A 12,155-nucleotide genomic window follows, 5' to 3' on the forward strand; every position below is an offset into this window, starting at 1 on the left:
AGGTTCCGAAGACGCCACAACTCGTGCTGTGCATGTTTTTAGTGTTCAGCCACAAAACAAATCAAGCTTGGATTCTGGGGTGTCGTGTCCAGGTTCCCTGTTCTATTCACTCTTAAGGCTTTTTTCACATTGAGTTTGCATAACTTGATAAACTATCAAGAGAAACTCTACAGCATTATACTCACTGCCAAATAATACATACTTCAAGAGATTAGCATAATACCATAAAATGACATCTTGAGTTCAACATTCAACAGAGTTCATTTTACCTACCTGTTATCAATGTGTCACGTGGAATGTCTTCTATTATGCATTTCTCCTCTCGTTCTCCTACATGGAAATAAAAAGCAGTTGAAAATGAAAAACCAAAACATAAAAGAAATGTTAACATTTGCATTTCTGTTGCTTTGGCCACTCCTGGTGGTACTTTCTCTGAAATGGATCAGTTGCAAGTGACGCTGCTTGAGTGTTTTTATTTCATTGGATTTTTGTAAAATTGATTTTTGTGAGAAGTGACATATGGCATCTGCACCTGGGCAGATATTTGCAGCAGATCCCAGTGAACAAGATAAAAAGGCATCTGAACCTTGGGGCCTTTCCAAGCATGATGACATCAAAGTTCCTTCTGACCTGCCCCTTTTTAAAGACTTCGAAGTGTTCTGATGGGATGACTGACCTTAGAGCCCAGGGAGAAGCTCTGGAGGAAACCCGGAAGCACCAAGCACGGCAGATGCCGGTGCTGGAGAGTGCTGGCTGTGCCTCTGTGACCAAGCGGAAATGGCCGTTTATCTGGTGGTTTCCACTGCTTCGCAGGAGGTGAGAGAGGATGAAAAATAGGGGGTGGCGTAGAGGGGGGGACTTGTGTGGGAAGGAGGAAGAGGCAGCTAGCTTCTGGACCAGGAAGAGACAAGAGCGCTGATGGGAGTCTCCACATCTCAGTTTCCCCAAGAAAAGGGGAGTTAAAATCACTTAGTGTTCCATTAGGTCCTTTCAGCTCTGGCATCTAGTGTTTTCTTTTTAAGCTTTTTATGTTGAAATACTTGCACACTCACAAAAAGTTTCAAAACTAGTACAGAAAGGGCCTGTGCACCTGTCACCCAGTTTCCCCCATGGAACGTCTCACATAGCTAAGGTGACTGTGTGACTGGCAGAGTTCCACTAACTAGACTGCAGCCTTACGTGGGCTTCACCAGTTTTTGCAAACATTCTTTTTAATTTTTTTTTTTGATAAATGTGTACTGTCATGGGAATGCTTCGATAAGCAATCATGAACACTCTTGAAACATGTGGAAAAGTAGAAAAAATGCATCATCATGGCTTGGAGCAAGAGATTGGCATCCGCAGGCCAGGGTGGTTGGACTATATTGCTTTTTAGTGGTGTGGGTATGGACAGGTGAGCAGACCTCAGGGCTGCCACCTATAAAGCAGGGGAGTGATGGCAGCACACCCCCACAGCATTGCTGTGGGGATTGGATGACATAGAGGGCAAGTCCTTGGCTCTGTGCATTTAGTACAGGGTGCAGCCGTTGGCTTTCCTGGTGCTGCTGGGGCTGCGGCTGGATGCAGTCCTAGTACCTGCAGAGGGTCAGCAGGCACATGGCCTTCTGCACCTGTCTCTATCCGTGGCCTGCCCTTAGGCCTCCCTCCTGCCTACACCTGACCCTGCCTTTGGAGTTCCTTCTCATTTCTCCTCAGAAGCTTCCGTCCCTTCCTACGAGCTCATCCCTCCGCCCCAGCCTCCCCGTCCATGGAGGCTTTCCTCTCAAGACACCCAGGAGCACGACATTTACAAGCCTAGACTCTGGGGCCACAGTCTGCCTCACCTCCTATGCCACTTACCTCCTTTGGGACCCTGGACCAGTTCCTTAATTGCTCTCTGATTCAGTTTCCTCATCTATAAAACTGAGATAATAATAGAACCTACCTTACCGAGTGGTTGTAAAGATCAAATGATATGTGTAAAGTGCTAAGAACAGCCCCTGGCACACAGTAGGAAGCACTATCTAAATGTTTATATTGTCACTCTGTAGCCTGGCATCTTGAGAGGGTGGCCAGACGTGCTGTCTCCACTTACAGTACTGACTATCTAAGTGTTTTCCATTATTACTCTGTAGCCTGACATCTTGAAGGGGCATCCAGATGTGCTGTGTACGCTTATCTCCACTCACAGCTAAAACAACTCTATTATTATAGAAATTTATTTATTTATTTATTTATTTTTTTAGACAGAGTCTCGCTCTGTTGCCTGGGCTAGAGTGAGTGCTGTGGCGTCAGCCTAGCTCATAGCAACCTCAAACTCCTGGGCTTAAGTGATCCTACTGCCTTAGCCTCCCAAGTAGCTAGGACTACAGGCATGCGCCACCATGCCCGGCTATTATAGAAAATTTTGAGCACACAAAACTAGAGAATTGTGTGATGAACCCCAAACTTGTTTCATTTAACCAATGCACACTTTCTTTTCGCCCTGGGGTATGTTAAAGCAGATTCTGGATCTGAGGTCATTTTCACCTCTCAGTACTTCAGTATGCATCTCTAACTGGTGAGGATTTTTTTTTTTAAAACAACCACCAAGCTGTTCTGTCACCTAACAAAATTAATAACAATTCCTTACCATCATTTAACACCCAGTTCATAGTCACATTTCTCTGATTGCCTTAAAAGGTCTTTTTTACAGTTGATGTATTTGAATCGGTATCTAATCAGAACTCACACATGGCATTGGCTGTGATATCTGTTAAATCTCTCTTCCCCACACCAGCCTTCTTTATCCCAGTAATTTGTTAGCAACATTGGGTCATTGGCTTATGGTGACCTACATGGCAGGTGTAGGAGAAAGCACCCTCAGGTATGGTTGATTCAGCCAGCTTGCTCACCAAGGCTAGGTGGACATGTGTGATGCTACTGCAGGGACCACACTGCCAGTGGCAAGGGGCTCGCTGCTTCTTCCTCCTGTTTCCCTGACACTGGGTTGTGGAGCTCGGGGGTTAGCTGGCTCAGACTTCCATGCTAGAGTCACTGGCACGTGTGTCTTATTGCCTCACAACAGAAATCAGTGTCTACTTGTCCTGCTTGGAGTGACCAAGGCTCCACTTATGCTCTCTCCCTTAATCCACTACTTCCTTAGTAGTCGCTGCTAAGAAAATTTTGTCTCATTAACTGGTTGGTTATCCCGAAATAATTTGTACAGGAAAAGCAGGCTACATGCTGATTCTTTCCCTAGAATTAATCAGTTTTCAAAGTTAGTATGTTAGTGCCCTGATAACCTCCTGTAGGTTTCTTTAAAGTATCATTATGAATTCATGAATTGTTATATATTTAATGTTTTTCTGATATATTGCAGTCATTATTCTCTTTCTTTCTCTCTTTTTTCTTTTTAATTTTATTTTTCTTTTCTTTTTTTTTTTTTTCAGACAAGCTCTCACTCTGTTACCTAGGCTAGAGTGCAGTGGCATCATCATAGCTCACTGCAGCCTCAAACTCCTGGGCTCAAGAGATCCTCCTGCCTTAGCCTCCCAAGTAGCTGGGACTACAGGCATGCACCACCATGCCTGGCTAATATTTTTTTCTTTTGTGGATACAAGGGTTTCTCTATGTTTCCCAGGCTAGTCTCAAACTCCTGGCCTCAAATGATCCTCCTGCCTTGGCTTCCCAGAGTGCTAGGATTATAGGCGTTAGCCACCATGCCTAGTCTGGAAGTATTTTTTTATTTGCTTATTTTTCAATTAAAATATGAGTTCATATTCTTATTTCTAATTGAAATTTAAGACTAAAGAGTTTTATTTAATTTCTTTGATTATATACTTTTATTTCCTTTATGCTAAAAATCTATTCTTAATGGCATTCACATAATTACTCATTTCCTTTATCCTTCAATATACCTATACAGGCACACCTTGGAGATACTGCAGGTTCAGTTCCAGACCACCACAATAAAGCAAATCTTGTGATAAAGCTTGTCACATGAATTTTTTGGTTTCCCAGTTCATATAAAAGTTATGTTTACTCTATGCTGTAGTCTTTTAAGTTTGCAATAATAGCATTACATCTACAAGAACAATGTACATGCCTTAATGAAAAATACTTTATTGCTAAAAATGCTAATGATCATCTGAGCCTCCAGGGAGTTGTAATCTTTTTTGCTGGTCAAGAGTCTTGCCTCAGTGTTGATGGCTGCTGACTGACCAGGGTGGTGGTTGCTGAAGATTGGGGTGGCTGTGGCAATTTCTTAAAATAAGACAACAGTGGAATTTGCCCCATTGATTGACTCTTCTTTGCATGAAAGATTTCTCTGTGGCATTCAATGCTGCTGGATGGCATTTAACCTACAGTAGAACTTCTTTTGAAATTGGAGTTAATCCTCTCAAACCCTGCCAATTCTTTATCAACTAAGTTTATGTAATATTTTAAATCCTTTATTGTCATTTCAACAACATTCAACGCATCTTCACCTGGAATGAATTCCATCTCAAGAAACCACTTTCGGCCGGGCGTGGTGGCTCACGCCTGTAAACCTAGCACTCTGGGAGGCCGAGGCGGGTGGATCGCTCGAGGTCAGGAGTTCAAGACCAGCCTGAGCAATGAGCGAGACCTCATCTCTACTAAAAATAGAAAGAAATTATCTGGCCAACTAAAATATATATAGAAAAAAAAAATTAGCCGGGCATGGTGGCGCATGCCTGTAGTCCCAGCTACTCGGGAGGCTGAGGCAGTAGGATTGCTTAAGCCCAGGCGTTTGAGGTTGCTGTGAGCTAGGCTGACGCCACGGCACTCACTCTAGCCTGGGCAACAAAGCGACACTCTGTCTCAAAAAAAAAAAAAAAAAAGAAAAAAAAAAAAAAGAAACCACTTTCTTTGCTCATCAGTAAGAAGCAACTCTTCATCCATTCAAGTTCGATCAAGAAATAGCAGCAATTCAGTCACATCCTCAGGCTCCACTTCTAATTCCTTATTCTCTTGCTATTTCCACAACATCTAAAGTTACTTTCTCCACTAAAGTCTTGCACCTCTCAAAGTTATCCATGAGAACTGGAATTTACTTCTTTCAAACTCCTGTTAATGATGATAATTTGACGTCCTTCCATGAATCACAAATATTCTTTTTTTGTTTTTTTGGAGACAGAGTCTTGCTCTGTCACCCAGGCTAGAGTGTGGTGGCATCATTGTAACTCACAGCAACCTCAAACTCCTGGGCTCAAGTGATCTCCCTGCCTCAGCCTCCCAAATAGCTGGGATTACAGGTGTGTGCCAACACACCTGGCTAACTTTTTTTCTATTTTTTGTAGAGATGGGTCTCACTCTTCCTTAGGCTGGTCTCAAACTCCTGAGCTTAAGCAATACTAATGCCTTGGGCTAGCAGAGTGCTAGGATTATAGGTGTGAGCCACCATGCCCATCTCACAAATATTCTTAATGGCATCTAGAATATTGAATTCATTTCAGAAGGTTTTCAATTTACTTTGCCCAGATCCATCAGAGGAATCAGTATCTATGGCAGCTATAGCCTTACAATATGAACTTCTTAAAAGACTTGAGGGCCGGGCGCGGTGGCTCACGCCTGTAATCCTAGCACTCTGGGAGGCCGAGGCGGGTGGATCGCTCGAGGTCAGGAGTTCGAGACCAGCCTGAGCATGAGTGAGAACCCGTCTCTACTAAAAATAGAAAGAAATTATATGGACAACTAAAATATATATATACAAAAAATTAGCCGGGCATGGTGGCGCATGCCTGTAGTCCCAGCTACTCGGGAGGCTGAGGCAGTAGGATCGCTTAAGCCCAGGAGTTTGAGGTTGCTGTGAGCTGGACTGATGCCACGGCACTCACTCTAGCCCGGGCAACAGAGTGAGACTCTGTCTCAAAAAAAAAAAAAAAAAAAAAAAAAAAAAGACTTGAAAGTTGAAATTACTTCTGATGTGGGCTACAGAATGGGTATGGTGTTAGCAGGCATGAAAGCAACATTCATCTCTTTATACAACTCCATCAAAGCTCTTAGGTGATCAGGTGCATTGTCAATGAGAAGTAGTATTTTGAAAGGAATCTTTTTCACCTGAGCAGTAGGTCTCAATAGTGCGCTTAAAATATTCAGCAAACCATGCTATAAACAAATGTGCTGTCATCCAGGTTTTGTTGTTCCATGCATACAGCACAGGCAGAGTAGATTTAGTGTAATTCTTAAGAGCCCTACGGTTTTTGAAATGGGAAGGGAACATTGGCTTCAACTTACAGTTACCAGCTGCATCAGCCCCTAATAAGAGTCAGCCTATCCTTTGAAGCTTTGAAGGCAGGCATTGACTTCTCTTCTCTAGCTATGAAAGTCCTAGATGGCATCTTCTTCCAATATAAGGTTGTGTTGTCTATGTTGAAAATCTGTTACTTGGTTTAGCCAACCTTCATCAGTGATCTTAGTTGGAACTTCTGGGTAACTTGCTGTAGTTTCTCCATTAGCACTTGCTGCTTCACCTTGCACTTTTATGTTATGGAGATGGCTTCTTCCCTTAAACCTCATGAACCAACCTCTGCTATCTTTTAACTTCTCTTCTGCAGCTTCCTCCCCTCTCTCAGAATTGAAGAGAGTCAGGGCCTTGCTCTGTATTATGCTTTGGCTTAAGGGAATGTTATGGCTGGTTTGATTTTCTATCCAGACCACTAACCCTTTCTTCATATCAGCAATAAGGCTGATTCACTTTCTTATCATTCATGTGTTCACTGGAGTAACACTTTTAATTTCCTTCAAGAACTATTCCTTTGCATTCACAACTTAGCTAAATGTTTGGTGCAAGACACTTAGCTTTTGGCCTATCTCAGCTTTTAACATGCCTTCCTCACTAAGCTTCATCATTTCTAGCTTTTGATTTAAAGGGAGAGACATGCAACTCTTCCATTTATTTGAACACTTACAGACCATTATAAGGTTTATAAGTGGCATAATTTCAATATTGTTGTATCTCAGGGAATAGGGAGGCCTGAGGAGAGGGAGAGATGAGGCAATGGCCGGTCAGTGGAACAGTGAGAACACACCTTTATTGATTAAGTTTGCTGTCTTATATGGTCACAATTCATGGTGCCCCCAGATAATTACAATAGTAACCATAAATATCACTGACCACAGATCACCATAACAGATACAATAATAATAAAGTTTGAAATATGTAATAATTACCAAAATGTACACAGAGATATGAAGTAAGCACGTGCTGTTGGAAAAATAGTGCCAACAGACTTGATCAATGCAGAGTTGCCACAAGCTTTCAATTTGTAAAAAATGCAATATTTGTGAGGTGCAATAAAGCAAAGCACAATAAAATGGGGTGTGCCTGTAATAGTTTCCACAGAACCATACCAATATTGCTAATATCAAAAAGACTACTAAGTTCCATCTAAGACTTCTTTGTCATTTTGTTTATCTTTAGTATTTTGCCAGGGATATATGCACAAAAATATCATTTAAACTTACTGAAGTAATTGTTTTCTTTTCTTAAAAAGTATGGTTCATTTGTATCAGTTTGTTTTCAATATTTAGGGTTTGGTCATTTTGTCTCTTTGTTTTAATTCAGTTTATTTTTATTTTTTGATTATATAAAACATTTGTATGGCTCTAAATAAAATCATATGCAAGAAAAGAAACAAAGAACAGATGGGACAAATAGAATAAAAATGAAAATGGTAGATTTACACCTAACTTTATTGATAGGTCCATTAAATGTAAGTGATGTAAAAGGCATAGATTATCAGACAGGTAAAAAACCAATACCCAACAAAATGTTATTTACAAGAAATAAGCTTTAAATATAAAGACAAGGTAAGTTAAAAGTAAAAGAATGGAAAAAGATATGCCACAAAACTCTAATCCAAGAAATTGGAGTGCGTATATTATTACAATATCAGACAAAGTAGACTTCCAAATAAAGAATATTACTGGGGATAAACATTTAATAAAGATAAAAAGGAATCATCTTAAATGTATGTGTACCTATAAATAAAACTTACAAATTCATGAAACAAAAATTGCCAGAACTGAAGGAGAAAAGAGATAAACCTGCAATTATAGTGGGAGATTTCAACACTCATTTGTTAATAATAGAAGAAATAAGGAAAATGAGTAAGGACAGAGGAGACCTGAACAACACTGTCAACCAATGTGACCCATCTTGACCCAACTAACATTAATGGAACAGAGCACTCAGCCATGACAGAATGCACAATCTTTTCTAATGCACATGGAATATTTGCCAGGATAGGCCTTATCCTGGGCTATAAAAAAGTATCAATAAATTTAAAAGTGTTGAAATCATACAGAATATATTCCTGATCATAACTTAATTAAAATAGAAATCAGTAACAAAATATATGAAAAAATTTCAAATATTTGGAAATTAAACACATTTTAATATAAACTATGCATCAAAGAAATCACAGGAAAGATAGGAAGTATTTTAACTGAACTACAATCAAAATGTATTTCATTTGTGGTATGCAGCTAAAGCAATTTTTAAAGGGAAATTTATACCTTTAAATGCTTATATTAGAAAAGAAGAAAAGTTTAAAATTCATGACCTTAGCTTCCACTCTAGTAAACCATAAAAAGAAAAGCAAATTAAACCCAAAGTAAGAAGAAGGAAGGAAATATTAAAGATTAAAGGAATAAATTATTAAAGTAACATTAAAATGTGGAAATCATTGAAACAAAATGAGCAAACGCTAAAGAAAGCTAATCAGACCAAAACTGGTTCTTTGAAAGATCAATAAAATTGATAAAGTCTTAGCTGTACTGATCAAGGAAAAAGGATAAAAAATACAAATTGGCAATATCATAATGAAAGAAGGGATATGAATGGATAAGAAGGGATAAATTCTACAAACATGAAAAGATAATAAAGGAATTTTATTATTCAGTGCAGTTCTCTTGGCATTAAGCTCTTTTTGTTAATCTGAAAATGTCTGTTCTACCCTCATTCTTGACAGAATGAGTTATGCCAGTAAATTTGACAATTGAGGTGAAATTGACAAATTACTTGAAAGCACAAATTACCAAAACTTTCACAGGAAAAAATTGATCATCTGAATAGCAATATATCTAGTAAACAAACTGTAAAAACTCCTCCCACAAAGAAAACTGTGGAGCCAATGGCCTCATTGGTGAATTCTATAAAATATTCTATAAAACATTTAAGGAAAAGTTAATGTCAGTTTTTCACAAGTCTTTCAGAGGAGAAGGAAACACAGGGATTCATTTTATGAGGTCAGCATTATCCTATAACAAAATCATACAAAGATATTGTAAAATCTAGTAACAAATGTTAGTATTTGGAACTGCCAATTCCTTGAGCTTTTAAAGATTCTCAGTTCTTTGAATTTGCCCAGTTCTTTGAATTTGCAAACCTAAACTTCCAGATTAGGATTTATTTTCCTCAGACCTGTCAATCAGTTGTCATTTTCAGCATCTCAAATTTTGCTTTTATTTTTCTCCATCCTTACGGAATTTGTGCTTTTATTATTTGAAAGTTTTTTTTAATGCATTACTGTTCCTTGTATCTCAGATCATCCTTCTGGGATAATTTTACTCCATCCTGAAGCACATCCTTTAGAGGTTTTCTCAGTGCAGTTCTGTTGGTATTAAGCTCTTGTTAATCTGAAAATGTCTGTTTTGCCCTCATTCTTGACAGATGTTGCTGAGTTCATAACTCTGGGTTGACAGTTAATTTCTGTCAAAATTAAAAATTAAAAAGTCAAAATTAAAAACGTGTTATCTGACTGTGTCCTGCTCCCTTTGCTACTGTTTAGAAGCTGCTGTCATTCAGTACATGTTCCTTTATGGGCACCTGTTTTTTTCCTCGGGGTCCTTTGAGGGTCTTCTCTTTGTGTTTGGTGTTTATCAGTTTCAATATGCTGTACATGGGCATGGATTACTTTTATTTTTCCTTTTTGGGATATACATTGTTCTATTTCCATAGATACCTTTTTATTTTATCCAGTTCTGTAAATTTGAACTCTTTTCTCTTTAAAGAATATCTCTTCTCCATTCTGTTATCTCCTTTAGAGTCTCTGATTTAAAAGACTTAGAACTTTTCATTTTATCTTCCATATCTTTTTGAAACGTCCTGTCTTCTTATCTCTCTGTGCTGCAGTCTGAGTGATATCTTCAGCTATGTCTTCCAGCTCACTAATTCTGTCCCCAGCTATGCTAATTAGCTCTTTAACTAACCCACTAAGGATTTGTCATTTCGTAGTTTTTCCTTTCTGAATTTATCTGTTTCTATTAATAATTGTCCCTTGTTGATAGGTCATTTTTGTTCTACCTGTTCTGTATTCTGTTTCTGACAAGATCTGTGATCTTGGATGTCTGAATCTGTTTGGTTTTTTCCTGCTGACTTTCAATTATAGTGACTTGTTTTCTTGTTTCTTGATCTTTGTGTTGTGTTCACAGCTTGATTTTGATTGTTGGGGGTTGGGTGGCACTGGGGCTCACACTAGTGGTTGGGAAGCTTCCTGAAGGGAACATTGCTTCCGGACTTCCCACTGAGAGGGGGCACCTCCCACCCTGAGGGTCCTACTCAGCGTGGGGTACCAGGCTCACCTCTGCCTGTGCTGCTGGCCCACGCTGGCAGCAGCCCTCGGGAGCTCTGCCTCTGTCAGCTGCTCTTGAGCTTGTTTTCTTTGGCCTGATCCCAGCTCCTCCTTGTTCCAGTCTCAGTTCAGTGTTTTTGTTTTTGCATATTTTTACAAGTGGGGGGAGGAAGTAGGAGTCCTCCCCGACATCTTATGAAAAGGACAGTGTCTCAGATGGTGTGTCTATCCAGAGTTTAGAGTCCTGGAAGAGGCAAAGGGGAAGCCGTGTGAGATCTGCTGGTGAGCATCTGGGGCAGGAGACTGGCTGTGTGGGGCCACAGCCCTGAGTCCTGTGCACCCTCTGCTCAGATGTGGACTTGTCAGTGGGTGTGCAAGCCACCTTCCTAAGAGTACAACAGCATTCTGTCCCCTCTCCTCCAGGGCACCAGCTAGATTCCTGACATAGATTCCTTCATTGGTTTACTTTCACCATCTGTCTCCCTCAAATCTCAGTGTCTAACACAACAGGACAGTCCTCTAGATGTGGGCCCTGGTGACATCCGTGAAGGCACCTCCATGTCAATGTGTGAGTAGCTGGGACTACAGCCACCACGCCCAGCTAATTTTTGTAATTTTTGTAGAGATGGGATCTTACTATGTTGTCCAGGATGGTCTCGAATTCGTGGCCTCAAGAGATCGTCCCACCTCAAATTCCCAAAATGCTGGGATTTCAGGTGTGAGCCATTGCATCTGGCCACCTTTTAGTGTTATTAAGGGATGTTACAGGCTCTGTGATAGCACACGGTCTTGTGAATTTGGTTTCACAGTCTTTGTAATTTGACTGGAGTGTCCAGTCCACCTGTTCACATTTGACTCCATTATCTGTGTGTTGCTCTGGCACACTTTGGATTTTGCACTCCTGGTTGGGTTAACACAGTCAGCCTGCTCCCCCAGATCACGTGCCTAATCACCCCAACTTCGATGGCTCAGTGAGTCTGGTTTGTAGTTTGCAAACTCCACAGATTTAGGGGTATCAGAGTTGGTGTTACATGTGTTTGCAGCGTTCTGATGGTGAGTTCATTTCCTGGGGAACCCTGTGAGTCCTGAGTGCACAGTGTGATCTGCAGGCAGGATTGAGGGTCTTTTCTTCCATGTGCCTCAGCACCACTGGTCCAGAAAATGTTAGGAAAATTTTTAATCAGAGGTTTTTCAGATCTTCACATAACCTCAGAACTCATACACTTGTGAGCTTGGGCTTATGCTCAGGAGTTTTCAAGGGTAGTGGGAGGGGACGGACGCAGGGTGGTGGGAGGTGGGCTTGGGGTCTGAGGGAACGCAGGTGGTGGGATCTGGGCCTGGGATCTGATTCTAGAATCATCGGGGCTGGAGAGTCTTAGCCTTCAGGAGGAAGGGTACTTTGCCAGGGTCCCCTTGGAGCAAGGAGCTGAGTTGTTGGGAGGGGGCTGGGGAGAAGAGCCATCCCCTGCACATCTGTTTTCAAACTGCATGGCCCAGGCTGGTCGCTGGGACTCTGAGGACCTCGCCCTCTGCAAATGGCCACTCATATCAAAGTGGGCCCCTTGGCTGGCCCAAGCTCAGGTCCCCAGGAGGCAT

General features: G+C 40.9%; 1 protein-coding gene across 1 annotated transcript in view; it reads left to right on the top strand.

Annotated features, from left to right (window-relative positions):
- MAEA (macrophage erythroblast attacher, E3 ubiquitin ligase) overlaps positions 1 to 12,155 on the top strand; it is a 400,167-nt gene that overhangs the window by 237,806 nt on the left and 150,206 nt on the right. The window lies entirely within an intron of this gene.

The sequence above is a fragment of the Eulemur rufifrons genome, chromosome 20, assembly GCF_041146395.1.
Source record: "Eulemur rufifrons isolate Redbay chromosome 20, OSU_ERuf_1, whole genome shotgun sequence".
NCBI lineage: Eukaryota > Metazoa > Chordata > Mammalia > Primates > Lemuridae > Eulemur > Eulemur rufifrons.